At 36.8% G+C, this 13630-nt stretch overlaps 1 pseudogene; it reads left to right on the top strand.

Moving 5' to 3' along the window:
* Positions 1-2346: 2346 nt before the first annotated feature.
* On the top strand, positions 2347-13630 carry LOC145584242 (heat shock 70 kDa protein 18-like; annotated as a pseudogene).

Genomic DNA, 13630 nt, shown 5'->3' with positions numbered 1-13630 from the left:
GTGCAATCCAAATGACCTTCTATTAACGAAGAAAATGTCTCAATTACTCAAGGACTTTCACCCCTCCCTGCCTATGAATTCGCTGAATGTTATCAAGTCTCTTGAAGAGGATCTTTTGGCTTCACAACATCAATTCATGGAATGGACTAAAAAGGAAGTTGCTGCTCCTCTGAAACTTGAAGAAGCTGGTAAAATTCAATCCCAACTTACTAGGATTAAGACTAAATTATCACATCTCGAGATCAGCTCAGATTAAAAATAGCTGAAACAGAAAAGGAAATAACCAAGTTAATGGATTGCAAATCTCAACTTGAAAAAGATCTCAGCTTGGCAGATCAAGACCTTGATAGGCTGACTCGCTCCATAAGCTCTCAAGTCGATGTTGCCAGGCAGAAGTCTGCCCAGTTGATTCAACTTCGAGAGGTCAGCAACTTTAAGGCTAAGGCTTGGATTTCAGTAGAGGCTGCACTCGATAGCATTGCCAATTATCTAAAGAATTTGTAAGTGCTGCCTTTATTTTTAGTGTAAAAGTGATAATTCCTAGTAGTAAATTAATGAAACTAGTACAAAACTCCCAAGTGAGAACCTTCATCTTATATCATTGGTCATGCTCTTCTTAAATCATAGGGCAATTTCTCTATTAGCCCGTTTGGTATCCCGGTAATGTTTAATTGACCAGTTTTGGGAATGAATTTTTTGTGTAATTTGGCAAGGAAAGTAATATTACGAGTATATTGTTCATAGGAATGTCATCTCATTCCCAAACTTATGTTTTTCTCCATAAAATTGCAATCTTGTTTAGCACCCAGTACCCACCCCCATAATGGTATTGGATAGTATTATTAGTAATAGAGATTTATAAAGAAAAATGAGATACTTGAGATGAATAAAGCATTATCATGGATCTTTGTACACACAAATTCAGTTCAATGTTTTCAATTACCTCCTTTTATCACCAAGTATCAAATGAGCCGTGTAGCCGTTTATGCTCTTCATTTTCGCAACTCGAATTCTCATTATATCAAATGAGCCTGTAGCCGTTTCATAAGTAGTTTGGTGTTACCGAGTTTATATTTGTTCATACCCGATGTTGTGCAACTTGAGGACAAATATGCACTAAAAAGTTCCAAATCCAATTCTTCCATCAGGATAAACTACTAATTGAAGTAAAAAAAATTTACTAGTAACGTAGACTTGAACATTGACTTGGAAGTGGAAAAGTGTAGTACAAAATAAGGCAGCAAAGGAAATGTTGGGTTTGAGAAGTGTGGAGAACAGTTCAAGGAGGCTAAGGGGGTGCATAGCTTAGGAGTTTAAGTTATGGGCTATTGCTTGGTGTTAAGCAATGGTGGATGCCAAAGGGCTGACTTTAAATGGGCATATCTCAAGATCTAGAAGTGATATTGAGATGGTTCAAGTTGGAGGTGATATCTCGTCTCAAGAGCTTTCCAACGACTGGTCATAAGCTCAATTTGACTAAAAAACGAGGAATATATGGTTGTTTTACGAGAAGCTGTCCAGCAGGGGAATATGGAGCGGCCGCTCCTCTCTGGTGGAGCGCCCGTTCCTTCGAGGCTCGTTTTGGCTATTTTCTTCTAGTCTGCTGGAGCGCCCGCTCCTGTCCTTTGGAGTGACCGCTCCGCTGGGTTTCTCGGGGCTCTGTTTTATCGTGCTTGAGCCTCGATTTTACGGTCTTGATTTCTCCTTTGTTAGTAACTTATATTCTTAGCCCTTAGATTATTTGTCTTGTATTTTTAGCACTATATATACTCATGATTTGTCATTGTAAGAGAGTAATAAGATGAAGGGGAAAAGATGTAGAGAGTGAGAGCCTCATGTAAACCCAAACACTTGGGGTTTGATTGTTTGAGAGGGTGAGTTTGGGGTGGGAGCTTTAATGGTGATTGAAGCTTGTAATCTACATTAATCTTCATCAAATCGTTACTCTATAGTGGATTTGTGGGTTTTTCTCCCGGTTCTCGGGTTTCCCACGGTAAATTCTCCTTGTCTCGTTTATTACTTGTTTTTCCCGTCTTCGTTGTTGTTAATTGTCGTTAATCGCAAACTTAGCTAGCACATTCGGTTAATCCCTTTCAATTGGTATCAGAGCCAAGGTTGTTTTGGCGGTTTTTTAGGGTTAGTTTGTGTGTATGCTTGTTGTTTGTGATTGAAAAGTCCAAAGGTTGAATTTTTGGTGTTAAATTTTCAATTTTGGTGTTGTGGGTGTTCAAAATTTGAGTCTTTGGTATGGATTTCAATTGGTTGTTATTGGAATTGAAAAGTCTTGAATTTTGTGTTTGATTAACAATGGAAGACGGGGTAGGAGAATGAAATTATGGAGTGTTGATGTTGGAGTTGAAGGATTTCAAGAATTTCCCCATCTTGATATCTGGTAGTAAACTCAACATCATTGATGGCTATATGTTGTGTGTGAGGGAGGACCATGGAGAAATTGTTGAGGGAACTCGGTTTGAAGTTCATGGGACATTTGAGTGGTGCCTTGAAAGCTTGGGAAACACATGGGTAGTCATGAGGGGTGTGTTCTTTGTGGAGGCATGATTTGGTCGGATTGCCATTGAGGAAGAGCCATGGTTTTGGTGTTTCAATGGTGGAAGATGGCCGGAGAAAAGCATGTCAAGTGAAGGGGTCTCACACGGGTGTTGTGAGGTGATGTGAATCTTTGCGGTAGGCATTGTTGGTTGGATTGTCATTGGAGAGAAGACGTGGTGTTCAATGTTTCAATGACAGAAGAAGACCGGGAAAGACATGCCAAGTGAAGGTGCATCATGAAAGCTCACATGGTGGTTGTGAGTGGTAAATGTACATGTAGGTTAAGCATGTGTGAGAGGCAAGTATGGGTGCTTGTTGAGGTGGGAGCATGGTAGGAGTGTTCCATCAACAAAAGGAAAATGCCCTAAAGGCTTGTGTTTGTCACGGAGGGTGAGTTCGTGTAGAGTGCTCGGAGAACTAGGAAAGTCCCTTGGATAACGTGATGTTTATCAAAGTTGATGTAGACTTTGATGTTTGCCTTCTTGGTTGAGAGGAGGTGTCATTTCCTTGGTGTAGAGGAAATGGGTGTTTTGTCGGGGTTGGTTGAAATCTCGATGTTTGCATTGCCTTCTTGGTGTGTAGAAGGTGGTGTGTTGGAGTTGGAGTTGGAGTAGACTCCGATTCGCTTCCTTGGTGTTGAGGAAGTTGTGCTTTCTTGGTTGAGAGAAAGTATTGTTATTAAGATTGGTGTTGATCTTGATGTTTGGTGTCCTTGGTGTAGAAGAGGTGGTGTTCCTTGGTGAAGAGGACATATGTTGCACACATGGACATTATGTGTAAAAAAGTAAGTGGAGTAAAGGATGTTTTGTTCGGGTGGGAGCATGGTGAGTTGTTCCAGGAGCATTGTTAGATTCCTTTGGCTTGTGTGTTTCTTTGGAGGGTGTGTTCGATTTAGAGCATGGTGAAAGTGCTTGGAGAACATGGCAAAGTCCCTCGCTTATGTTTGATGTCACTTCCTTGGTTTAGAAGAAGTGGGTTTGTTTTCTCGATGTAGAGAAAATGAGTCTTTGCTATGGTGATTAGCAAATATGTTGATGACGATGGTTGGCTCATTGTGTTGGTGTGATCTCGTGATGATAAGCTAATTTCCGGGTTGGGAGATTGTAGGGCTTATGTAGAGATGTTGGAGCACAATAGAGAAGCCATGAGAGTATATGTATAGTGTGTTTATTCTCACACTTGAACCGATATTCAGGTGGGAGATTGTTGGGTTTGAGAAGTGTGGAGAATGGTTCAAGGAGGCTAAGGGGGTGCATAGCTTAGGAGTTTAAGCTATAGGCTATTGCTTGGTGTTAAGCAATGGTGGATGACAAAGGGCTGACTTCAAATGGGCATATCTCAAGATCTAGAAGTGATATTGAAATGATTCAAGTTGGAGGTGATAGCTCGTCTCAAGAGCTTTCCAACGACTGGTTATAAGCTCAATTTGGCTAATCAACGAGGAAGATATAGCTGTTTTACGAGAAGCTGTCCAACAGGGGAATACGGAGCGGTTGCTCCTCTCTGGTGGAGCGCCCGCTCCTTCGAGGCTCGTTTTGGCTATTTTCTTCTAGTCTGTTGGAGCGCCCTCTCCTGTCCTTTGGAGCGGCTGCTCCGCTGGGTTTCTCGGGACTCTGTTTTATCGTGCTTGAGCCTTGATTTTACGGTCTTGATTTCTCCTTTGTTAGTAACTTATATTCTTAGCCCTTGGATTATTTGCCTTGTATTTTTAGCACTATATATACTCATGATTTGTCATTTTAAGAGAGTAATAAGATGAAGGGGGAAAGATGTAGAGAGAGAGCGCCTCATGTAAACCCAAACACTTAGGGTTTGAGTGTTTGAGAGGGTGAGTTTGGGGTGGGAGCTTTAATGGTGATTGAAGCTTGTAATCTACATTAACCTTCATCAAATTATTACTCTATAGTGGATTTGTGGGTTTTTCTCCCGGTTCTCGGGTTTCCCACGGTAAATTCTCCTTGTCTCGCTTATTACTTGTTTTTCCCGTCTTCGTTGTTGTTAATTGTCGTTAATCGCAAACTTAGCTAGCACATTTGGTTAATCCCTTTCAGAAAAGACTAGTAACAGGGAAGAAACCAGAGCTGATCATAAGTATGCAGACAAAACCAGTACTTTCTCTCATTTGTTGTGTTAAAAGATGGCAATGAGGCAAAGAAGAAGAAAGAATTACAAAGTTTGGCAATTGGAATCGATCTCGAAACGACTTACTCGTGTGTTGGACCTTAGCAGCACGACCGTGTTGAGATCATGATCAACGATCAAGGTAACAGAACGACACCGTCTTGGGTCTCCTTTAGCCAAAATGAGCGTCTTTTGGTGATGCTGCAAAAAAATCAAACCCCACCAAGGGCACCAACACTATCTTTGGTTTTTGCCTCATTCTACTTTTTTTTTTTTTTTTTTTTAATCGTACTTCATTTTTTACTTCACTATTACTTGTATTAGTACTATTAAAGTCTTAACGGTGATATCCAAGATTTAAAATTAGATATTACAAATTACAAAGTATTTTCTATATCGTATCCTCCTTATTGTTATATCTACACCAAAAATAGGAAAAAATTGTTAAAGGCTATCCGTCTAATAGGTCATTTTGTCAACAACTATTCATTTCAAAGTTTTATAAAAAAAAAAAAAAAAAAAAAAAAACTACCCCTTAAATTTAAAAAAGATAGAGTAGCACTACTCATTTAGGTTTCTGGTAATGGTGGTGAGGCCCACTTTTTATTTTTGCTTCCTAACTTAAGCGGTTAAGCTTAACCCTCGTATATAGACTTGGCAATCAGGTCGGTTGGGTCAGGTCACTACGGGTCACAAGTCATTTTCGGTTGGATCCGAAATTTTTTTTTTCACTATCACAGGTCGAGAAATGCTCAACCCGAATCAGACCCTAACCCAAAGTCTTTGGATCGGGTCAACCCAACGAGTTTTGAACAGTTTTTTACTTAATTTTTCTTTGGCTAATTTTTAAAAATTTATGATTTTTCAAGCTTACTTTTCTGCTTTTTTTTATCAAAAATTCTCACCAATATATATATATATATATATATATATATATATATATATATACTACCTCCGCTTCGGATTACTCGCAACAGTTTCCTTAAATGGCTGCTTCACATTACTCGCAACAAATTATTTTCTTTCCTTTTTTAGTAAATTTTTGTCTACGAAATGACAATTTTACCCTTACTTTTTTTCTAAACATCCTAATTAAATTATAAATATATTCCTATTACATTAATCCCTAAGGTTAATTAATTTTACTTTACCACCACATCCATCCTAATTCATTCCCCTCCTCATCTACATTCAACATCTTCCTCCATAATTTTCTCCTCTCTTCCTTCATAATCTACCACCTTCAATGGCAACCACCACCATCACCACCGCCACTACCACCGACCACCACCACCACCATCTTTAATGGAAACCACCACCTACATCGCCGTCTCGTATTCTCTCTCTTCCTTTGCTTTTTGTTTCCTCATAGGCGATGAAACCCAAATTCGAAGGTTTTATTGTTAAATTTAACCTTCAAAACTCTAGATCTAGAGTTTTGATGGTTAAATTTAACCAATTCAAGCTTTAATTGATGATAGAGAAGGATTGTGGGTTTAATTTCGGTTTCAAATTGTGGGTTTGATTTTGATTGTGGGTTTGATTTCGGATTTGGGTTCGATTGCTAGTTCTTGGTTTTAGTGGGGTTCTGGGCATCGTGGGTTGGATTGGAAATTTTTGGTTTCGGTTGATGCGGGGTACGGTGGTTTTGGGTATTGATTGGAGGGTTCGTGGCTGGTGTTGGATACGTGGGTATTGGGTGGTAAGTCTGGGTACGTGGTTGTGTTGGGTGGTGGTGCAGGGTTCGGTGCTGGGTGGTCGGTGCTATGGAGGGTTTGTGGGTGGTGTTGGGTGCGTCGGTGGTGCTGGGTGGTAGTTAGGAGCGTCGGTGGTGCTGGTTGGTGGTGGTGGTAGTTGGCTTTGGTTGCTGCTAGGTGGTGTGGGACTGGACTGTGGGTGGTGGGGTATTTAATTTAATTAAGGTTGCATTTGTTTTTCCTTTTTTTTGGGTTGGATTAATAGTTAAACATATATCGTTATTTTCCATAATTATGCTTACAATCTTTTGCCTGGCCTCCGCAAACATGTCCTTTGTTGCGAGTAACATGAAGCGGAGGTATAAATATATATATATATATATATATATATATATATATATATATATATTATCTTTTCACAGTAAAAATAAATAAATATTATTGGTGAGAATTTTCGATAAAAAAAAATATACAAAATATTGGTGAGAATTCTCACCAATATTATTTTCAGCCATTACATGTCTACTACTTCATTTAAATTGTCATGAAAGCACACTAATAAAATTAAAAAAAAAAAACTTTAAACATTATAAAATTAAAGAAAGAGGTCGAGCAACGTGGCATGACAGTGATGTAAGCTAAGTTATTTGGATGCAATTGATGTGGATCGATAATTAGGAGAAAATACAAGTTTTAAACATTATACAAACAAGAATTGTTTATCAAGAGGTCTATATGTAAATTACATCTAATTTTGGTTAACCGTTGTTTTTACTCTTCTTTTTCAACCTTTTGGAATTTTCTGATTTTCTCTCTCCTCCTTCAACCTTCAATTTCAATGGTGGATAGTACACCTTCACTATATGACGTCGAACAAGTCGAAATCAATGGAGGGAGAAAAGCTTATACACCCTTTAGGGTTAGCCATGCCCATTATTCTCACTTTGTTATTTGGGTTTTCGTTTAATTTCGCGGCTGGTGCGAAGTTGAATTTAATGGAGGAAAGAAAACTCAACTACCCTTTAGGGTTAACCATACCATTAATTTCTCCTTTTGTTATTAGGGTTTATGTTTAATTTTGCCTGCGAAGCCGGTGGCAGAAATGCAGTCGAACAAACTTGAAAGAGAAGGTGAAAGTGGGCAAAGATTGGAGGGAGAAGATTATTAAGGTGGGTGGGAAGAAAAAATATGAAGAAGAGGAAGAAGATGAACATGAAGAACAAGAAGGTTATAGGAAGAAGATGATGAATAGTAGCAAACGGAGAGTTAACGGTGTTAACTTTGAAAATCTTTCCAACTTGTCATAGTGCACTACTACAAAATGGACAATAAAGAACGCTCGAAATAGGCAATATAGAACGCCTTAGAGGCGCCCTTCAAGTGGGGTGCCTTATAAAGTATACATGACGCCTATTTGAGGCGTTCTATATCCAACACAATACTAAACGTCTATCTTGGATATTCGATTCTTTTTCTATATACAAAATATATAAAAATCAAAGAAAAGAGAACTGTCATCTTTCGAAAGCGTTCTCTATTTGTATAAAAAAAAAAAGAGCGCAAATCTAAGATAGGCGTTCTCTTTTCTAATTTTTTTATTTAAAAAATATAATTATTATTATTATTATTATTATTATTATTATTATTATTATTATTATTATTATTATTATTATTATTATTATTATTATTATTATTATTATTATTATTATTATTATTACAACAATAATATCTACATTTCGTAAATAAAAGTCCACTATGATATGATACATTGAAACTACAAATTACATTATCTTTCTTTTGATAAAATTTGACAAAATTAGTTAACTGATACATTTAAGCTATAACACACGTAGGATACCATCATCGTTTAATCAGATACTGAATCAGCTACCTTGTGATCATCATCCTTCAAATAACATCCTGAGAAAAAAAAAAATTATTAGCATAAATCAAGCAACAAACCAATTATTTAAGATTCAATCACGAATAACTATAAAATAAATGTCACCAAAATCATCAAACATGCTAATTTACAGAACATCAAACATGCTAATTTACAAGAACATAATCAAATTTCAATTTAAAACATATAATCGAACTTCTGCTAAAAATTTTAATTTGCTCATTTACAAGAACAAAATCGAAGTATAAAAAAAACAAATGCGCAAAAATCAGTCAAAATAAACTAATACAGTAGATTCTAACCCAAAAAATTCCGATAGAAATCTTACAACCCAGTTATCATAGAAACCCAGAAAAAAAAACCAGTTAAACAAAGAAACCAAGAAAAATCACTAGCAACCTCATCAATTATAACTGATATGTGATCATTTACGATGAAATGATAAAAATCCATCCTAAATCGACAAATTCAAATAAAATAAGCAACAAAACATACATCTACAAACTGTTAAAGCCAATTCAACTTTGAAAATAATCAATTTCCAAATCCAAATTCTGCAATGAAAATCGATGCTCATCATATGAAATCAAATAGAAGAGAAAGAAATTAACCTATTTGACGGATTCAACGATTTCTGGGCCAATAACATCGTCAGGGAAGAGTATGGCGATGATGGGAGTAGCAGCGGAGATGGGAGGACGCGGTGTTGGCTCGCCATTGTTAAGGCCCCAAATCAGGGCTTTTTGTGTGGAGGAAGGAGATGGATTTTTTTGCCATTGAAGGAGGCTGTTAAGAGGAAATAGAGTTAGATCCATGGAAAAGCTCTAGGTCGAATCGAATGAGAGAGAAAGAGGAATTCTTTGAGGAGAGGGAAGAGGAAGGAGCAGTGAATGGCGGGTTAGAGGAAAAACAAAGAAAGAGGAGGTTGTGGAGGAAATAGGGTTTTATTAGTGTGTTTTTTTTTTTTTTTTTTTTTAAATACTCCATACTGTAGAACGGTTAACTAAGAAGAACGTTCTATATTGTAAAGCTATAATTTAATAAAAAAAATCAAAATATCAAACATAACAATTGACTTAGTGAGGCGTTCTATTTGATTCAATATACACAACGTTTCTCTACCAAAAGCGTTATATATAATTTAGAGAACGCTTTTCCAACTTGACAGTTACGTATTGTGTGTTACTTTTTCTCATTTTTGTGGTAGTGGTGGTCCACGAACAGTAAAAAAATATATTTTTTTTATCAAAAAACACAATTTTCAATACAACTTATTTACGAAAATGTCATTTGAAACGTAATTTGTTTATCTAGGTTATAAATTGAGGCTTGCTTGATAGTTGGTGTAGGAGGTTGTTGGTATGGATTTAATCAACAATTATATAAGATAAATAAATGAGATATAAAAATGAATGTCGGAGGGTAAATACGTAATCAAACTCAACCAATAAACTAAACATTAATTTTCAAAAAAAAATTTATTTTTAAAAAATAAACCATTAAAACGGGTTGGGTTTAATTAAATTTGGGTTGGGTTCGGCGCTTAAATTTACGGGTTAAATCGGGTTACGGGTCAAATTTTTTTGTTCAAGACCAAAAAACCGGGTAGGGTTTGCAGGTCAGGTCGAAAATTGATAGGTCTACTCGTATATAATAGTTAATACTCCGAATTGATAAGACTTAACCTAAAAACACAAAATTTCAAAATTTCACTGATTAAAAAAGGGGAAAGTAATTGGATTTTAATTAACAAGTATGTAATGCTTCTAAATTGATATTCAATTTTCAATTCTGATTCTAGGGTTTAATAATTACAAATTAAGGGTTCTTTGTTGAAACAAATATTGGGGGTTTTGAGAAATTACGGAAAATTTATTTGTGGTTCTTCATTGTAATTGCCCAAGTTAAATTAGAGTTAGACCCTCTCCAATGGTGAGACTTAAGTGAGTATTTTTAGGAGAGAGAAAGAGTATTTTTTGCAATGTATACCAATAAGTTGGTATCTAAACTTAGCAACTCCCAAAGAAAGTTGCTAAATTTAGATACTCAATTTTGAGTCTCATTTGACAAAAAGTGTGAGCCCTTTGTTAATATTCTAATATATTTTGTTATTTATTTAAGTTTTACCTTTTTTATTTTTTAATCTTACATTATTTGAGATTAAAAAATAAATGGATTTGGTGGGCCATAAATTAAAAATGATATTTGTATATTTTAGAGAGTCTCACCATTAGGAAATTAGATTTCACATGAGTTGCTAAATTGAGAAGTGGGTATGGTATCACCGTTGGAGGTAGAAAACAACTCTTTTTGTATTTCAATACTCAAACTTGTGTCTAGGGCTGCAAACGATCTGAACCGAGTCGAGTTTTTACTTGTTCGAGCTAAGCTTGATAAAGATTTCAAGTGTTCGAACATGCTCGAGCTTGAACGAGCTTCATAATTTTGTGTTCGAGCTTTGTTCATTAAGGTTTTGCCTTGTTCGAGCTCGGCTTGAGCTCGTTCGTTTGTGATTCGAGCTCGAGCTTGAACAAGCTCTAATGTGAACAAGACATTGATAATGGAAAAGGAATCGTCTTTAACAACCTGACATATTGCATACATGGAGCTTGAGGTTGAGGATTAACCAGCATGATAGCAAAAAAACTCAAAAGATCTCTAGAATATGCATATAAAAAAATGTGTCTGCAAAGAACTATGTAGATGTTTTCCAGTTTTGAATACATCTTGTCTGTAAAGGCTTCCAGTTTTCATATTAATCCAATCACACTTTCCTTCGTCAGAAGCGGCTTGCTTTATAACACTGGGCCACTGGAAATTCTGACCTTGCATTTTCCAAACTCAAATTTCTACTTCTTAAGGACCAAGCCTTTGCAGACCTCCAAGAGTTAACCTTGACAACTATTGGCATGTACTTCACCATGGTTGGCTTATTTTCCCGTTCTTGTACTGTTGGACTTTCACTATAAAATTCCACTCAGATATTTGTACTTTTTAACTGTTATTATCAATATAAGGCTATAAGCTTATCTTTCGCTTAAATATTACCTGGTGTGTAGCTATTTGGAAACTTCAAAGAAATTAACCATATGAGCTTGCTTGAAGAGCAATCAAAGAGATCCTAGTACTGAGACTTAGTTTAGTTTTTTGTGGAATTCTTCCTGTTTATTCTGTACCTATTGCTTTCTATATTTAAAATTTTAATGCTCCGCATATTGTTAACACTCAGATGCCAAGAGACTTATAGGCAGGAGATTCAGTGATGAAACAGTGCAAAATGACATTAAGCTTTGGCCATTTAAAGTCATTGCCCCGCCTGATTCATGTGAAGAGACTGAAGATAAGGAGCCAGTGATAGTGGTGACTTACAAGGGCGAGGAGAAGCAATTTGCTCCGGAGGAGATATCTTCAATGGTCCTTGTCAAGATGAAAGAGATAGCAGAGGCCTATCTTGGTTCAACCGTGAAAAATGCTGTGGTCACTGTTCCAGCCTACTTCAACGATTCTCAGCGTAAGGCTACAAGATGCAGGAGTCATTGCTGGACTAAATGTTATGCGTATTATCAATGAGCCTACTGCAGCTGCTATTGCCATGGTCTCGACAAGAAGCTTAATGAGAATGACAACGGCAAAAAGCATATACTTGTATTTGATCTTGGTGGTGGGACATTTGATGTATCTATAGTATGTTTGGAAAAGGGTGTGTTTGAAGTTAAAGCAGTAAGTGGAGACACACATCTTGGTGGTGGAGACTTTGACAATAACATGGTGAGTTACTTTGTGGAGGACTTCAAAAGGCAACATAATGTAGACATTGGTAGCAATGCAAGAGCTCTTGCTAGGTTGAGAGCAGCTGCTGAGAGAGCCAAAAGAACCCTTTCATCTGCTCATGAAACCACTGTTGAGATTGATTGCCTTTTCAAGGGCATTGATTTTACGTCGAATATCACCCGTGCTCGATTTGAGAAGTTAAATATTGATTTATTTAGGAAGCGTATCGATCCAGTAGATCAGTGCTTGAAGGATGCTAAGATGGAGAAGAGTGATGTTCATGATGTAGTCCTTGTTGGAGGGTCAACCCGGATTCCTAAGATCCAGCAGCTTTTACAAGACTTTCTCAATGGAAAGGAGCTTTGTAGAAGCATCAACCCAGATGAGGCAGTTGCCTATGGAGCCGCTGTCTATGCCTCTGTCTTGGCTGGTGTGAGTACTAAGAAAGATATGGTGCTTGTTGATGTTGCACCTTTATCGCTTGGTATTGAGGTCTATGGTGGTGGCCTGGAATTTTTGTCCCTCGTAACACTATTATCCCAACAAAGAAAGTTGTCAGGTTTTCTTCTGCCTCTGATTATCAGACAGTTGTACCATTCTCAGTATATGAAGGTGGGAGACAGTTGCGAAAGACGACGACTTTCTAGGCAAATTTAAACTCTCAGACATTCCTGCAGCACCTGCTGGTGTCGCAAAGTTTGATGTATGGTTTGAGATCGATGCTGATGGGGTTCTTACTGCTTCCGCAGAGGACATAAATACCGGAAACAAGAACCATATCACAATTACTGATCGGAGTAGGTTATCAGAGGAGGAGATTGATAGATTGTTGAAAGAGGCTGAAAAGTACAGGACTGAGGATAAAAAATATTTAAACAAGGTGAAAGCTAAGCTTGCTTTGGAGAACTATGCTAACAAAATGTGGGAGACGTTGAGAGATTACGCGGAGAAGATTAGTGTCGATGACAAGATGAGGATGAAGAATGCCGTTGAGAAGAAAAGATGAATGAGCTTCAAGTCATCTGTGAGCCAATAATTAAGCATCTAAACCTGACAATGACACTGTTTGTTCCAATAATTCCGAGTGAACTCTAGCCAGGAAGTAATTTAGTGGGTCGATGGACTAGAGTCTCGAGGATTATGAAGTTTTTTGGTTTGAGATAGATGAAGAGCTCTAGTATGTTTTGAAGGGTATTTTTAGCAAAAGTCTTTTTCTTGTTTTTTTTTTTTTTTCCTTTTTGGGATAGATGAAGGTGCTTTATTTTGGTGGTAATTGTTGCTATGATCCAGTTGCAAACAGTAGTATAGCTCCGTTAGAATTTAAACACTTGCTTAATTTTGGTGGTGATTGTTGCAATGAAGCTTTCAAGATATCTTCAAAATGCACAGAATTGTTTAACATACTTCGTACAACGTAAATCTGCTTATTTCTTTGCAGTATTTTTTTTCCCTATTTGATTCTACTCATCATTAAATATCTTTGATTATTCCTTAATAAGAAAAAATAATAATAACACGAAAGTTTCATATTTGAAATTTTTATACACTATTGTCAAAAAATAAAAATTAAAAAATTTATTAAAATCTG

The sequence above is a fragment of the Chenopodium album genome, chromosome 16 (genome assembly GCF_948465745.1).
Source record: "Chenopodium album chromosome 16, dcCheAlbu1.1, whole genome shotgun sequence".
Lineage (NCBI taxonomy): Eukaryota > Viridiplantae > Streptophyta > Magnoliopsida > Caryophyllales > Amaranthaceae > Chenopodium > Chenopodium album.
This window is presented reverse-complemented; position numbering and strand designations above follow the sequence as displayed.